Raw genomic sequence first — 19022 nt, forward strand, 5'->3', positions numbered from 1 at the left:
GCTGTTTCAGGTTATTTCCATAATCTCACAGATACACTCGAGTAACTTCGTGGAAATCGCAGATCGATAAATGCAGAAACAATATATATATATATATATATATATATATATATAGAGAGAGAGAGAGAGAGAGAGAGAGAGAGAGAGAGAAAGAGAGAGAGAGATAGATAGAGAAAGAGAGAGACAGACAGACAGATAGGTGAGAGAGAGAGAGTGAGAGAGATAGAAACATAATTAAATAAGTTCAAATGTATTAATAAATAAATGGGTGTAAAAATCAATATTTTTAAAAGTGATCAATACAAGATAGAGCGATTTCGATATATAGTATATAAACATTTAAAATTGTCTACATGAATGCAATTAGGTACATCATTATACATCATCGGGAACAAAGTTATTCAATGAGAATAATTCTTTGCAGAAAATTCAGCGATAGAAATGTCTTTATTTCAGTAGCAGCTACTTCCACAAACGCCGACATAGTAACTCGGCTTAAATTCATAACGGTGAAAAGATTTGTCAAAGCATGTCACCTTTTTCCAACCTCAACTTGCTAATACAAAATCCTTACTTCAGTTTTATTGAATTAACATAACTGAAGCACGTTGCACACATGCATAAAAGAGTATATATCCATAAAACATCCTAAAACACATGTACACAAACAAAATTATATACTGTTACACAATTGATTCGGGCAATGCAAAGTTAGCTGGACGATTTTCGTTATTGATATTTGTAAAAATAGAAACAAAAATAACGTCATAAAGACAAAGGTATTTACAAATAAAATATCTTAAAACAGTTCCAAAAAATGATAACTTGGTCAAAAAAAAATTGTTAGTTTCCATAACCAACAAACAAAAATACGTGACGAAGGTAAACCATCCGATTTGTGCCTTTGGTCACGTGGAGCTGATACATAACGAAAAAATTAGATATACAAGTAGAGATTAATTCGATACTCAACGTGTGATTGGACAGACGGGGGTCTTGTGCTTCAAGATTTGGTCTCAATGGGGGCCAAATAGAAAATTTTAGACTTGTACTAAGTGTGCCCTTACACCGGTAAAGGACCCAGCATGGAAATAACTGATTCTATCTTAATATAATTCGCGTCTTAGCATTTCCCTTTTCGAATAAAAAGCAATTTCAGGACGAAGAAAGAAACTTTGTGAAAGAATGTTTATTTTGCTGGTGATACTACCGACAATGTTATTCGTTCATTTGGCATAGACTGTCTGTGTAAGTTGTCATTGTCAGTAGTTATAAAAATACTAGCATGCATAAACACTAGTGCCAGTAGACGTTATACGCACATAGACTTAAGTAGACAATAACATAATGTAAATGTACTCGTGTATGTACATGCAGACATCGACATGTCACAACGTTAAAGGGACACCGGTTATCAAATTGACAAGAAATTTCTTGCGCTTTTCTACTTTTACATTCATATGAACATATTTCGGTTCAAACAAAAAAATTTATTGATCGAAATAAGGGCCATCAGAATCAACACACTTTTGCCAATGCAAAACAAGTGCATGTATGCCAGTAACGCAAAAATATTGCGTTCTGGCGGCGATAACGTGAAGTCGCTGAAGGCGTTTTTGATATCGCTTAGATTTTTTAAACGTTTCTTACGCAGAGAGTTGTCAAGATTATTGAAAAAGTGTGAGTCGGTAGAGAGAGATCTGGAGAGTATGGCGGATGAGGCAATCTGCAGGGTCGGTTTAGCAACGTGCTCTCGGTCATTGTCGTGAATGAGAATTAAGCCTTTTGTGTTGCCTAATGCTGGTTGTTGTTGTTGTTGTTGTTGTTGTTGTTGTTGTTGTTGTTGTTGTTGTTGTTGTCGAAGTTTATGGTGCATTGTATCCATTTATCGCAGAGCACCAAACAGTCGGCATGACCCCCTTTGGTGCAACTCTGGCTTCAGAAAGTGTCGTTGAGCTTTGTTGGCGTCTAATCATTGAGCTTAGCGTCGCTGGTTCTCGTAAAGAACCAACTTTTCATCGCAAGTCACAACCCGATCGAAAAACGGGTCGATCTTGTTGCGTAAAAGAAAGGTTACACTTCATAACGGCATTTCTTTTGGTTGTCGTTTAATTAATGAGGCACCCATTTATTTTTTGTCTTTTCAATTTCTCTTAAGTGGTTGGAAAGAAAGTGGCTCAGAAGCAAGTTCTCAAACAGTTGTGCGTGGATTTGCTTCGCAAGGCCAGGGGTCAAAACATTATTATTACTACTATTATTATTGATTGATTCGATCGACGGCGGGTTGGATCGATTATTACGATTAGAAAAATAAGCAATTAGATTGGGAAAAGTGATTGACAGGAAATAATAATATCGCTACAAAGGAATGTGAAAATAGAAAATAGATGTAAACATTTTTGGTTTGCATGAACAAATAACTAGATTGAGGTTACATCAGCTTTTGGTCTGAGACACGTAATGAGATGTAGATTTGGGGAGATTCTGTTACATCTGTTAAATAGAACTGTTTGTTTGCAACTATTTTGATGCGTCCACACCAATCATTTCCTGTTAGAACTGTTGCATAAATGTTCAAATATACACACTAGACGATCAACTAAATGATACAACGTATATGCATATACGCATTTACACGTGCATGAATATACATATAAAATATAAATCCCATTATTCACCATGTACGTCGTTATGGAACTATTCATATACATACACAACGTAACAACAGCATTTCTATTCAAATGTTCACATATATAGACATGTAGAACATATGACACGGTTAATCTTTAATTGAAACCCTTCGATTATGTTATTATATAAATGCATAAACATGCCACGAAATAACCTAATAAACACCTATATCATAGATATCCATTTAAGTTCTAAACATCCGCACGCCCAGGTATAAGCAAATTTCTGTATTAATTTTTCGGGATAGACCTCCAAAAAAGTCAAGTTTACGATAAAATAAAACTAATTATGTGCCAATGTTAATGACCGTTTTTGTTACGTACTGGGTTTGGTGCAAAAGTAATGTCGTTTTTTGACGTTTAACTTCAAAAGAGCATAACTCCTTTCATAATAAACTGTATTAATGGAAATAAAACCATTTGAATCAACACATTTTTGCAAACGAGAAACAAGTTTATTCTTCCTATTAGCAAGCGTCCACACTGCACATCATGTCGACCTTAGCAAAGCTGGGTATCCATGCTAGTATATATATATAAATATATATATAAATATATATATATATATATATATATATATATATATATATATACGAGATGCCTTCAATAAGTTTCCAGACTATTTTTGTGCCGTCATTAAAAATATCGTAGACTCTTGAAAATTCAGTATGTTATTCCTATACATTTTATAAGATGACTGACCAATTTTTATAATTTCAGGTTCAAATGAACAGCTACTGCAAGAATTGGAATACCTTCTACTATAACTTGATTGTCACAGTTGGTAAATTTCAAAATGCAATCTGGACGTGAGGACACTTTAGAAGACTACATGCAATAACATTTTATTTTAAACTTGGAAAAAATCTTATAGAAACGTATGAACTGTCGAGTATAAGTTTTGGAGTGGAACAAGAGATTAGCTGAAGGCATGGAGTCTGCGAAAGATGATGAGAGGTAATAAACATAATAAGTGCACCGTTTAGTGTCAGTGCAGGAAATGTACACGCAATTATTTGCGAATATTTGCGCGAATGCACCAGTCCACAAATCCATACTTGTAACGAACTATTCGAGCAAGATGGGCATCAAGACAGTTCCTCACCCTCCTTATTATCCAGATCTTGCACCCTGTGATGTTTGGTTATTCCCCAAGCTCAAGGAACACCTTAGAGGCTATATATATATATATATATATATATATATATATATATATATATATATATATATATATATGTATATGAATTAATGTCAAACGTCCATAGTCCAAAATTTCTTATGTTGACCATCTTATAATTTATTCCTTTAATTAAGTTTACACTTACAATTCTTTACAGTATCTGTTTCGTAGGACTAAATCATTCACTTAATTACCATATACATCAGTGATTCACTTTTGCCCTTAATTCAGCAGAAGAAATAGAAACAATCAATCCACCAAAGGGAAATAAAATCCGTTTGGAAATGGTAAAAAAAAAACCTCCGAAAATTATTAGAGAAGTTGCAAATACTTTATATTTTGCTTACATTGCACCACTCTGAACTTCAAAATGGCGTAATGTAAGTAGCATAAATCGTAAGGTGGTGACATCATGAAATTTGGGATATAGACTTTTGTCATTTATAGATTATATGCTCTATAATTATATTGAGATTTTTAAATAAGGATTGGTATGTATAAAAAGGAAATATAATTGAATAAAGAATATTTCCACAGAAATATATGTATATATATGTATATATATATATATATATATATATATAATATAATATAATATAATATAATATAAAGCTGAATGTGTGTGTGTGTGTGTGTCAGGTCACGAAAAGGTTCCTATATGGTTGACTATTTTAAAAAAACTGATTACATATAATGATAGAAGATGTATCGAGGCACAGGAATGGGTATGTTTGATCTAGCAGAACGGTGGTTCATTAAAATTGTGGGGTCTGCGTTCGCACCTAGTCCACAAAGTATGGAAATAAAAAATTTTAAAATTAAAAAAAAACGTTTACAAGTGTTTTTGATATAGATGTACATAAGAATACTTTGATAAGTATGTTTTAACTTAATAGGGATGGTATAATAAAATTGTGGGGTCTGCGTTCGCGCCTGGCCTCCATGGAATGGAAATAGACACAAACTTTTATAAAGACTTTTCATATCTATCTGCGTAAGTATACTTTGATAATTATGTTTCAGTTTGAAGAAATATGGTATAATATAAATATGGGGTGTTCGTTCGCACCTGACTTTCATAGAATGGAAATATGTCACAAAGTTTAACAAGGTTTTTTAATATAGATACACAGAATATTGTGATAAGTGTTTCAGTGTGAACAGGTATGGTATAATAAATTATGGGCTTTATCTATTTTATTTTTACTTTCATCATATTTTGCTTTGGTTTTGATACCCCCAAATTCAAAGCTGTCTCTTTACAACCCTTCCTTTTCATAACCTATCATACTTTCATAAATCAGCGTCCATTTTCTGTAGGCTGTTTTTGAACCCAGTCAACGACGGGTACTTTTGCTAGTATGCATATATATATATATATATATATATATATATATGCGTCTAATTTTCTATGCAGAGGAAAGTACATCGACTGCACATTTAGCAATAAAAATAAAATTGTCGATGTAAGTATTTTTTATAATATGTGTTATTCTTGAATTGAATCATTTTCCAAGAGTTCGAAATGTAAGGCAAGAATGCATTCTATTCTGTTGAATGAACGACCAATATTGAGTCATGAATTCATTCGGGTCGGATTAAAACTGGATTAAGTTAAAGAGCAGATCGAGCAACCAACAAGAAAAAAAAACACCCCAGAGCTTATAGTAAAATATCGAAATTATGAAAACGAAAACAAAACTTTTTTTTTCTTTAAATAAACAAGCCATAAAAATGTGAAACTGATTTAAACTTTTTTTTTAAAAAACATTGTTCAAAATATTGACATTAGTAAGAAACTGATATTACCTACTTGCATATTATGTGTGAGGAAACGTACCTCGGCGCACCCATAAACATATTCATAGTAAGATAAAATATACAAGCTGCTGTAAAAAATATAAGTTCAATAAATGGAGAACTCTAAAAAGTAGAGATATTAAAAATATTAAATATAAATCTATAAATTTGCAGAGCTGACATAAATTCGTATGGATTTGCCTCATGAAATTTCTGGTAACGACGGGTCTCCCAGCTAGTATCTTTATATACATATATATATATATATATATATATATATATATATATATATATATATATATATATATATATATATATATATATATATATATGTGTGTGTGTGTGTGTGTGTGTGTGATAGGTACAGGAAAAAATGTGCGGACAAAAATAGAGGGACCTAGTTTTGAAAGCCGATTTATCCTATTTTTTTTTGTAGGTTTCCGACTACGTTTTGATTGTATTTGAAAGATTAGAGACTAAAGTAAGTTTCCTAAAGGAAAAAAAAATATTTGTACACGTGAAAAAAAAAGTTATGTGAAATGTTTTCACGGCGAGCTAATTCAGCAAAGTTTTGAAAAATAAATTCATTGTAAAAATCCTTTAAAAGATAAATATTATTTTTCTGTGTCTATTTGCAAGATAATTAGTAAAGTAAAGACCTAAGATATTGAATTAAAAAAACACCTTGTTTGTGCAAAACATAACTTAATTAGAAAGAAAAAAGAAAGTAAACCTACCGTTCGCCAAAACGCAACAAATAAAGGTTTGTAAACACAATTATACGAAAGCCCAAAATTACAGACAATCGAAACGCTATTTCAAAATGAAGCCATGATAGTAAAAGGAGGTAGGGGTGTCAGATTTTTTTTTACCCAGACGTGCATCTGCATATTCCTATTCTGAACGTTTGTATCAATTTTTATCATTTTGTAATTTAATCATTTTTTATTTTCCTGTTTTTAAATTATTTTTTTTAATTATTGTTCGAGATTGTATAAAACTTATGTTACGCCGAAACTTTCACATTCTTGCGAGCAAAGAAATTATTAAAATCTTGCATATAAAAATCATGCGAAATCTGTAATTAAAAAAAATAGAAATATTTTTGCTATTATAATTTATTTTGTGAAAATATTAAATAAACAATGCTTAATTCAATGGTAATATCAGTAGTTCGAGAAATTCATTTTTCTTCGAGCTATATCGAATTCATAGATATGGACTTTAGAGTCTTTTTTCGTAATGTTCCTGTAATGATTATTTTATGTTTTTATTGTTACAAATTAAGATGCTTTATTTATGTAAAAAAACAAAAATAAATTCTTGTGTTTTTTATTTACTTCTGAAAACCATAAGTTTAGTAAAGGTATTTTTTGTTTAAACAAAATAATACATTTCCACTAAGATTTAAATAAAGATCATGAGTTCATTATGTCTCGCGATCATTATTTGATAAATACTGAAAATTTCATTAAAATTGGTTAATTTCCTGATTTTTGGTTAATTTTTAAGTAAAGGGAGGAGTCTGTTTATATATTTTGAGCATCGGCATTCATTTGCCCGTAACTAATAGATGATGAGAATAAAGGAAGTAGAGAAATAAAAAGGAACAAACCGAGTTATGTGTTCATCAACGTTTCGTCTTTATTTCGAAATAAAGACGAAACGTTGATGAACACATAACTCATCGGTTTGTACCATTTTTATTTCTCTCTCTCTCTCTCTCTCTCTCTCTCCATATATATATATATATATATATATATATATATATATATATATATATATATAATGAGGATAAACGAATGGTTAACTCTCCCATATTTTTTGTCATCGTGATCGGTAGAATCGCCTATTTTCTAATCAAAGCGAATAATTTCCTCTTGTAGTGGTTGCGGACCCACCGCATTGCAAGTAGAAAGCATCACATGCCTTCCCGTGATGAATTAGTCCACGATACATTGTAGTTTACATTACATTGTAGAGAACATACGGTGTACTTTATAAAATCATTTTTATATACAATAGCTTGAATTAAAGTTTGAAATGAAAATGCAAAGTATCATGCTTCAATTGTGCTCTAAACAGAATCATTAATTTCGAATGCACCCCAGTTATTTCAAAGAACCTACTGTCAGTTTATCGACTTGTGCGATAATAAAACGTCTACAATGCACTTGTGATGTAAGGCTCTGTACAGTCAGATACAAAACCTATCAAAGAACACTGCCAGGCACATAAAGTACATTTCTGTGATATTAAAAAAAAAATCGGCCCAGCCGTTTAGGAGCTTATACGAAACGAACTCACACACACAGACACACACGGACACAGTCCCTTATATATATATATATATATATATATATATATATATATATATATATATTAATATATATATATATATATATATATTAATATATATATATATATATATATATATATATATAATCAAAGTTGAGTTTTTTCTAACTCACTGCTACGAGTCATATGAAGCTTCCTTCCGGTGCACCGCAGGGGTCCCCGACTAGATCTGACAATCGATTAAATTGAAAAATGTTGTTACTCATTCAATCCAGGGCATCGTTGGGTCTCTTTGCTTGTAACTCGCTAAAGGCAGATTGACTACCGAGAAAGCTATATACTGTGCCAAAGATCTCAATTCATGGAACCATCTTGAAAGCCGGAGACACATAGATGATGATATTCGCCCAAGTATAACCAAAGCTAACGTTGCATTTAAATATCTTCCATTCACTGTATCAGAGCGAAGAGAAATTTTGTTGCAGACCTTCACGTGTATACAGAGCGGTGATTCTTACAATCCGCCGGACTCAAGACACAGTCATCCTTACAAGCGATCGGTGAAAATCACACACACACACAGACACACACACACACACAGACACACACACACACACACACAAACAAATATATATATATATATCTATATATAATTATAAAACTCAAATGACCTTGTAACGATGTATCTAACCCATTTCCGGTTTACGACATCCGGTTGCGCATGCGCGCATAAACATTAACCCATAACAAACAAATAAACACAAATCGCTTCTTTTGCAGATTTTAACCTACGCACTGAAATATTAACGTTATTATTTCGAAATTATTATTTAACATGGGAAGAGGGTTTTTTTTAAATAACTTAAACGTAATACAGAAATGAACGATGTAAAAAAAAAATAGACAGTATTAACAATTGTTTATTTGGATAAAATAAACGCGAAAAACAAAACAAAAGAAAATTGGGACGTTGAAATATTAACGTTATTATTTCGAAATTATTATTTAACATGGGAAGGGTGGGGTTTAAAATAAACAAAAAACAAAATAACAATTGGGACGTTGAAATATTAACGTTATTATTTCGAAATTATTATTTAACATGGGAAGGTGGGGGTTTAAAATAAACAAAAAACAAAAGAACAATTGGGACGTTGAAATATTAACGTTATTATTTCGAAAGTATTATTTAACATGGGAAGAGTCAGGTTTAAAATAACTTAAACGTAATACAGAAATGAACAATGTAAAAAAAAGCAGATGTATCAAAATTTGAATTTAACTATAAGTGCACATTTACCTATAAGTATGGCCAACCACTTATAATTCAGTAACTATTATTTTTTTTCAAAAATAATCAATTATAATAAACAGAACGACTCATAGAAATCTATCTATATTCTTTTTTCATTTTAACATACTTTCATAGAAATGTTTCTGTTATGTCAAAAAAAACAACGATTTCTTTACGTCACAAGTGTCACGCTCATACATGAATTCCATAGCTAATATAACATACTGACCCAACGGGTCACGGGTAGTCTAATATATATATATATATATATATATATATATATATATATATACATATATATATATATAGAGAGAGAGAGAGAGATAGATATAGGGTGACCCAAAAAAAACGGGCCCAACTCTAATTAGGCCCCGTTTCTTAGTGTTTTGTCCGAATGAAATGAAACTTTGGTCATAACTAGTTTATTATATTCAAAACATCACATCGAAACACTAGGGTCTTTGGCCTTTTTTCTCTGTTGACATACTCTGGCTCAGAAAAACAATTGAATGTCCCCTGGGTTTTTTTTTGTGGTCACCCTGTATAATTATATATATATATATATATATATATATATATATATGTATATATATATATTACATTTTCACCCCAAGCAAGCCACATTGCCACTTTGATATAGGGGTCGACTATTAGGGACACAGGCTACAGGGGTACTAGGTGGGGAGTTGGGTAGCAAGATGTCGGTTCACGTTACAGTTGAACTTTTGCATGTCAGTACAGTTGGGGAAGCAGGAATCTGGCAGGGATTTCCAAAGTCTAGCGGTTCTGGGGAAGAAACTACTGGAGTAGAAGGATCTCTAACATCTAGGGATCTCTACTGTGAAGGGGTGGGATTTAGCTGCTTGTCGGGTTTGTCGGGGGTATTTACGTCGAGAGGGTACAAATGCTTGCAGCTCGTTGGAACATACACCCTTAAATTACTTGTAGAACAGGTAGAGGGATGTTACACTGCGTCGATGGGTCAGAGACTGAAGTTTGGATGATAGTTCAGGACCTATTTGGTTGGCGACTTTCTTTTGAACCTTGTCTAGGACTGAGAGCCTAGTAGCAGATGCACCGGCCCAAATATGACAGCAATACTCCATACATGGGCGAATGGTGGTCTTATAGAAGTACAGGATACTTTCGGAGGTCAGTACCTTTTTCGCAGCGGTCCTGGCAATGATCTCAATGTAATTGTTCCAACTCATGTTTCCTGTGAACGTTAGGCCGAGGAGTTTAAAAGATGTGCTTTCAGGTAAAGAGTCTTTGGCCATTTCTATTTGTGGTAGAGAAGGTTTCTTGTAGTTATTGAAGGAAACAAGTTTAGTCTTGGCAGCATTGGATGTGACCATCCATTTTTGTCCCAATTCCACTACAGATTGGAGGTCATCCTCTAGTATTTCTGCCATTTCTTTAGATATGTGTTCATTTGTCTTCCTGTCGTGTCTGTTATAGAGCGTGGCGTCATCAGCATATACACTCATCTCACAGACAATTTTGTCAGGGAGGTAATTTATGAATATTAGGAATAATAGAGGTCCAAGGATAAACCCCTGAGGCACTCCCGCATTTATATCATATTGTTGAGCTGTACGGCCATCGAGAACAACCTGGATTTTTCTCTTATCTAAGAAGGATTTAATTATGTTAAGTATTCTACCAGTGATACCGTATGATCTGATTTTCCTAAGAAGACCTTCATGCCATACCATGTAAAAGCCTTAGATATATCTAGAGATACCGCTCTACCCTCCCCTGCTTTGTCAAGTGAATGGTATATACGCTCAGAGATTACAGTTAGAATGTCTGTTGTGGAACGGGCTTGCCTAAATCCATATTGTTGTTCGGTAAGAAGTTTAGCATGTAAGGTGATGGATAGAGCTTGGTTAATTATGGACTCAAATATTTTGGCAAAAAGTGGGAGGAGGATAATGGGGCGATAATTTGCTGGGTTAGTTCTTTCGCCAGAATTCTTGAAAACTGGTACCACAGAAGCGGTTTTCCAGCAGGCAGGAAAGCAAGATTCATTAAGGTATTTGTTGTAAAGTTTGGAGAGGATTGGAGCTACTTCAGCGGAGCACTTTTTTAATAGCACAGCCGGGATGAGATCAGGTCCACATGCTTTTGCAGTGTCAAGATGTTTTATAATGGCATGAACCTGAGAAGGGGAGATTTTCAGATCGTCAAGTGTGGCGTCCGTCCGCAAAGGAAAGTCTGGGATAGGGTGGTTAGCAGAGTCTAGTGTGGAGTTGGAGGCAAACTGACTGGCAAGCATGTTAGCCTTGTCGGTTGCTGAGCAAACAACTTCATGATGTTTGGATAGTGGGGGGAATTGTTGATTGACCATTATTTACTACACTGTTGTAGATTTTCCAGAACTCACGGGTTCCTTATTTCTGAGCTTCGATGCGTTTTTTTTGGGGGGGGGCAGTAAATTCTCTCTTAGCTGTCGCTATTTCTTTCTTACAGTTACTTCTGGCTTCTATATACTTCTGTCTGTTTGAACTGGACTTATGTGGGTTAAATCTGTGGTACGCGTGCTGCCTTTGCGCGATGGCAGCTGCACATGTGGAAATAAACCATTGGGGAGAGTGGGGCTTGCTATAAAATTTCCGCGTGGGGACATGTGCTTCAATTGATATTTTTAACTATTCAGTAGTCTCATTTGCGCATTGTTCAGCAGGAAGTGAAAAGATATTTCGCCATGTGGCGTCTCTAATGAGATCCCTGATTGCTTCCCAGTCGGCCTTTTTATAATATCTCGTTGTTTTGAGCAATGGCTCTTCCATTTTGGCTCTAGAGTTTAGGGTGATTTTAACTATTATCACTACATGATCATCATTTCCAAGTGGGCTGTGGCCGTTTGTAACACAATAACCAGGAACTGTGGTCAGAGACAGATGTAAGAGTAATGCGTGTTGCTCTTGCTGGTCATGGAAACGGGTTGGAAACGTAACCGTCTGTAATAGGGAATGAGATATAGAGAAGCTATGTGTTGTGGTACTAGCTGCGTCTGTGTAATTAGAGAATCCAAGCCAGTTACTGTGGTGGACACTGAAGTCACCAAATACATGAACTTGTGCGCTAGTGTCGAGGGAAAGTGCTGTATCTATGCTGTCAGAGACTTTGTTTATCAGGGTAACGTCCTGGGTTGAGGGAGAGCGGTAGAGAAAATAAAAGTAACTAATATTATATTGCATGTTAAGTCTAAAGCACATAAAGGCTTGATCGTCCGATTCTAGTTTTCTTTCTCTAGTCAGTGGGGGGGGGGGGTGTTTCGAATATATGCTCCAAGCCCGTGCATATGTCTGTCAGAGTCCTTACGGCAGAGTGGGAGATATCCGGGCATGTTAAAGTAGGTAGAGGGGATGGAACAGTGTAGGTTAGTCTAGTCTTAGTTTATATATGATAGTTGTATAATTTGGTTTCCTGAATGTAGATTCATTGAAACTGTGTGATTATTAAAGAGTGCTCAATGGAGCACAGAGCAAGCATTTATTTTTTTTTATTATACAAACATTATTGGTAGCATAAGTGCATACCTGTTTAAATAGAATCTCAATTCAGACCCACCTTATCAGAACAAAAAGGAAACGACATTTTTGGTCAGATGAGGTGTGTCTCTCTGAATTGAGATTCCACTGAAACATGTATGCACATATGTAATCAATAATGTTTGTATGACAAACAAACTATATATATATATATATATATATATATATATATATATATATATATATTAGTAGAGAGAACCGGACGGTGACTAGTATTAAATGAGGAGCTATATATGCCTCCCTGATGCGCATTTATCCACAATACATTGTAGTATACATTGTAGTTTACATTGCACTGTAGATAATCTGCGTTAACTTAAAAAGATTTTTTTCATATAATGATTTAATTAAAGTATGAAATCCAAAATTTAAGTATCATTGTTAAATCGTGCTCTGAACAGAAATATTTATTTCAAACGCGCACTTATTTTGTCAATGAGATTATTTTTATTACGCCGCACACATTTGTTTGAACAATGATATAACTTCTCAAATGTTATGTAATGTTAAACTGTGTACAAGTGGTAACTTTAGTCAAAATCGGACAGTTCCATCTTTAATATTTTTTTCGATTTTTTTCCATTATCGATTTTCTATGATTATCTGAGGCATTCTGGTACAAAACCTATCTTAGAACTTTCACAGACATATAAGGTACATTTGGGTCAAATTTATAAAAAATATCGGCCCAGCCGTTTTGGAGACCATAAGCAACGAACTCATAGACACACAAACACAGAGACAAAATTCCTTATATATATATATATATATATATATATATATATATATATATATATATATATATATATATATATATATATCCGGTAGTCTCTGAGAAAAAGACAGAACTAACTGACAGACGGAACAAGAGAAACATAATATAGAATACGTTAATATTTGCTTGATATTTTATGTTTGCAAGTACAATACCATTAAATAAACGGTCAAATAAGTCCTTTGAATCTGAGAATCGACAAAGATAAATGGCAAATTGAAAAATGAAACTCATAGAGCATTCGAATATGTGTATAGAATAATAGCAAAACACAACGCAGTTTTTGTATTGATTGTTTGCCTAACGTAACGAACGATTTTATTTATTTTTTATACAAAGAAACTTTGATAAATCTTTGTATTTTTACTGCCGATGTAAACATTTTCTTCTGGGAATTACGTCGGCAGGAGTTACGTTAAACTTGCTGCATAGTTAATATTGTAATCAATTTCTGACGGTACGTTATGCATTAACGTATAACGATTTTGTTGATACATATATTATTATTCAGATATATCACCGCATAACTAAGCAATGACTTCCTATGTTAATTATACAACTAATTCACAATACTCAACCTGTGCGTGCTTTATAAATGTACAAGGATGTATAACCTTATCTATATTTCGTGATCCGATTGAGTAAAGAAAATTAGATAAATTCATGCGATTCATTTTACACGAAATAATATTATTTGGCTATTTTTTAAGTTTAAATATAGCGAGTAACACAGTATTTAAAAAACAACTTTTCCATGATACTGTTTAAACTTATTAATCTATTTCTATATTTTCAGACTGGAATGTTTGGAAGCAAAAAGCATCACGAAGATGCGTACTCAGGCTTCATTCACTGTGAGTTCTTTCAAATCTTCTTTTCCTCATTTTCTTTTATACTTCCTTATTTCCTTTCCTTTTTTTTCAATTCCTACCTTACATTGTTTACTTCTTGTTATATTAATAAATCCGTGCATTTTTAGTCGCGTCCAAGCGACTCTATAAGTCACTCCGTCTGTCCGTCTATCCGTCTGTCAGTCGGTCTGTCCGTAACATTTTGTGCTTGGCCTTTTTGGTTAAAATCAAAGGTCTATTGTTAATAGATGCTGTTCTTAGCTATTTAAGTTTTTCTTGGCCTTTTGGCCGGGATCAAAGTGTTCTGGCATACACTGCAAGCAAAGACCATATGTGGGCGCAACCCCACATATAAAACCTTGGTCAATGTAGGGAAAACCCTTCATATCAATTGTCACTGTCCAGCTCCCCTACTCCCCGGGGAGTTGGTCCCAATTTTCTCTTCACTCCTCACATTAAAAATCGGCCTTGTGCTTAATTTGCTCGGTGGGGGAGCAAATAAATACCCTTTTCTTGGCCTTTTGACCAAGATCAAACTAAAGTATCTGTTCCGGCAGATACTGCAAGCAAAGACCAAGCAAAGAGGTAATCCTTCATACCAACTGTCACTATCCAGTTCCCCTACTCCCCAGGGAGTTGGTCCCCATTTCTCCTTCACTCCTAAATAAATACACTTTTCTCTGCCTTTTGGCCAAGATCAAAGTGTAGTATCTATTCCCGCAGATACTGCAAGCTTAGACCATACATGGGGGCAACCCCACATATAAAACCTTGGTCAATGTAAAGGCAACCCTTCATACCAATTGTCACTATCCAGTTCCCCTACTCACCGGGGAACTGGTCCCCATTTCCCCTTCACTCCTCACATTAAAAATCGGCCTCATGCCTAATTTTCTCGGAGCAAATAAATAATTGGGGGAGCAAATAAATACCATTTTCTTGGCCTTTTGGCCAAGATCTAAGTGTAGTATCTGTTCCAGCAGATACTGCAAGCAAAGACGATACGTGGGGGCAACCCCAAATATAAGACCTTGGTCAATGTAGGGGCAACCCTTCATACCAATTGTCACTACCCAGCTCCTCTACTCCCCGGGGAGCTGGACCCCATTTCCCCTTCACTCCTCACATTAAAAATTAGCCTTGTTCCTTATTTGCTCGGTGGGGGAGCAAATAAATACCCTTTTCTTTGCCTTTCGGCCAAAATCAAAGTGTAGTATCTGTTCTTAGTATACTGTACTTATTGTGATATAAAGTGGGGGATCACTTTTCTGTATTAATTTAATGTAAAATGGTCATCCACTTTACAACCAGTCAGTCTCAAAGCCATTCAAGTCATTCCCCAGATCATTCACGTTGTTTGTGAAAGATTCCAATTATTATTTAAGCATTCAAGTTATTCTTAAGGTCATTCAATTCATCCTTTACTTCATAAAAGTCATTCTAAGTCATTTACTTTTTATTTATTTAAGTCATTTCAGCCCATTTTTCGGACATTTTAGTTTATCTTTAAGAATTTCATGTCAATCCTACATTCACGCAGTAATTAATTATATGAGAGCACGCGACTAATGGCTATCGGTCTTGTTAATAACAGATTATGAATCACATTGTTTCGTAATCTGTTAAGAAATAGAGCACGTCGATGATTTTCAGTAACTGAGGTTTTACTTTCATCCAGCCTCATCCATCCAAAAATAAAGACGAAATAGCTCTCACATTCGTTATATTCAAGATTAGCTTCTGCTTAGTCACTCTTTGACACAAACGTAACACATCCTCTCTTGATAATAATCTGTTCCGGGGAAAATTCCTTGCGTATGTCTGTAGTATGAGTCAGCTAAACGAAACCTTTTGTTGTGTAAGGTGCCAGACCTAATGTGTAAACCCGTATTCCTCCAAACTCTCCCCCTCTCTCTTTCTCTCTCTCTCTTTCTTTCTTTCTTTGTTTCTCTCTATCTATCTATCTCTCGCTCTCCCTCGTTACTTTTCTAGACGTTTTTCTCCGTTTGTTGTAAACCCTACCTAATAGTCCCTTTCTCCTTAATTTCTTATTCGATATTTTAATCTAAATTACTTAACGGGCTTTCAGAATTACTTTTTACAAGTGGGGATCACCGCTTATAGAAGCTGGAAGACAACTTCAGGATCAATGTTAATGTGTGTCACGTGATAGTCAGTAGCGGTTGAAATTTTGCAGGTTTTGACTATAAAAAAAAACGACGCCTGGATTTTATATAGGATTTTCCATTGCCCGATGATCGGCTTTATAGGAGAAGTACCGACATGCAAAGAATTGCGTTTTACAATTTTTCTTACTGCGTTTCAAATATTTTTTCGATTATTATTTGTTTCGCACTGCAGGGTTCCTACTCAAGACGGCATCTACTGAGTTTTTTCCTAATCTGTTTACTCCATCGTCTGATGTTATGACTATGAATAACAGATAAAAACCAGCTCCACAAAATTAGTGGAAAAAAATTATAAACATTCATTAGCAATTTTTTACGTTAGGTTAATACCTTCTCATTTATATTCACATTTAGTTCTCTCCCACTATCTCTCATCTACTTCGTTTTTTTTCTTTGGCGATATTATGAGAAATTACAATCGATATCAAAAGAAGGAAGTATCAAATCCAAAGAACATTAATATTTACACGTATACACAATAAATATCTAAACACCTGAAAAGATAAGAACTTCCAAAAGTTATAACTGATATAAGTGATTCGTTATCATCAATCAATAATTTTTTTTTCATAAAATATCTATCACGCAATACCTTTTAAAAATTTACTAAGCGTCTAAATTTGTGAATGGCATAATTCAGTTTAAATGACAACCAGTGTCAACTACACTGTATTTAAAGAAAGAAATCAAACATTCGATTTAATATTTAATATAATGATACACGTGTTAATATCTACATGCATAAATATTGCATATGAGTGATATTTCGGTATATATTCAAGCGAATTTGATATCAGTTGTGACATGTTAGTCGGTTTGTGATGTAAACAATACGGCAACAGTTCTTTTCAAATGTGATAACATTTGAAAACTATTCATGAACCAAAGAGGGTCACCAAATTAGAGCAATGAAAGTAAAGAAGTGTCCGTTATATAAACAATTGTACACGGTATATCCAACTATGCTCAATAGTGAACGGCGACAAAACAGGCAGCTACATTTACATGATTGAACTTAGATGGACAATTAAAGTATAGACGAAAGTTCATTTTTCCGAAGTATAGTTGAATTGTAGAAAAGACAGTCGTTTCTTTACGACATAATGGGGTGTATGTAGGGAAAGGGTTAACCTGTATATGAATATATATTCATACAGAAATAGTTATCGGCGGACACCTACGGACCATAAGCGTGGATGACCATGATATGATTCTAACTCGTGACCACTGTACTCACAAAGCTGAATTTAGATGCGTTAACTGTTACATTAAAAAAATTGTGCCTTATATTGTCTGGTAATGTATCGCTCATCAGTATATCTTGTATTTTATTTTGTCTTAGCGGTAACTTTATCACTGATAATTATACATATGTATATATATATATATACATATATATGTGTGTGTGTGTGTTTACTGTTTATAAGATCGTGTCCATTTATGAAATAAACACACACACATATATATGCATATATATATATATATATATATATATATATATATATATATATATATATGCAGCATGTTATCATTTAAATAAATGTTATTGAAGAGCATGCTATGGATCCAACTTATACAATTTTGATAAAAATACAAACAAAACTATTCGGAGATTTGAGAAGATAAAAAGGAAGGTAATAAAACAGAAGAATTCCGCGCTCTCCAATATATATATATATATATATATATATATATATATATATATATATACAGGGTCGTGCAGCTAAATTGGGACTAACATAACTTTTTGTAAATTCGCTATTTTCAAAGGCAAATAATGATAAAATGTAATTTTAACTTATATTTATTTCTTCTTTATTGTCTACAGAACAAAATCATTCGGTGTGAGCACCCTTTGCGTCAATAATTTGAGAGATTCTCGAGCGAAACCGTTAACAACTCCTTTTTATATCCTCGGGGTCAAGATTATGAAATGCACGACGAATGGCGGCCTTCAGAGAGTTGACACTTGGATTTAAAGTTACGTTAGACTCTCCCTCAATGACCCCAAACAGCCAATAGTCACAAACATTCAGATCTGGGGAGCTGCTGGGCCAAATATCCTTCGGGACCATCAAAGGAAGATTCTCCTTCAGGAAATCCTGAACTTTCTTTGCTCCATGAGCGGGCGCAGAGTCTTGAACGAACATCACTTTGAAGGGGTCGTAGTTCCTACGTATCCAAGGCATCAAAACATCTTTCAGAATTTTCAAGTACTCCGCTGTGTTGATTTTAAGGCCCGCTTCGATGAAATGAGGAGGCATCACCTTACCATCACTTGCGACGGCTGCAAAAACCATCACAGAGGCGGGATTTTTGCTCTGCATTACAGGAGGACCTTCTGAAGGATCGTAGGCAATTACCCGAGTGTTCTGACGATTTGCAACC

The 19022-nt window shown here is 34.1% G+C and overlaps 1 long non-coding RNA gene across 1 annotated transcript in view; it reads left to right on the forward strand.

Moving 5' to 3' along the window:
- The window catches only part of LOC145293095 (uncharacterized), a 1048662-nt gene that overhangs the window by 839106 nt on the left and 190534 nt on the right, over positions 1-19022 (forward strand). The window contains exon 5 of the long non-coding RNA XR_013869661.1: positions 14391-14448. This is a non-coding gene — a long non-coding RNA (uncharacterized LOC145293095). The remainder of the gene's footprint in view (positions 1-14390; positions 14449-19022) is intronic.

This window comes from Euprymna scolopes, chromosome 2, assembly GCF_053919585.1.
Source record: "Euprymna scolopes isolate OS-2025 chromosome 2, ASM5391958v1, whole genome shotgun sequence".
Taxonomy (NCBI): Eukaryota; Metazoa; Mollusca; class Cephalopoda; order Sepiida; family Sepiolidae; genus Euprymna; species Euprymna scolopes.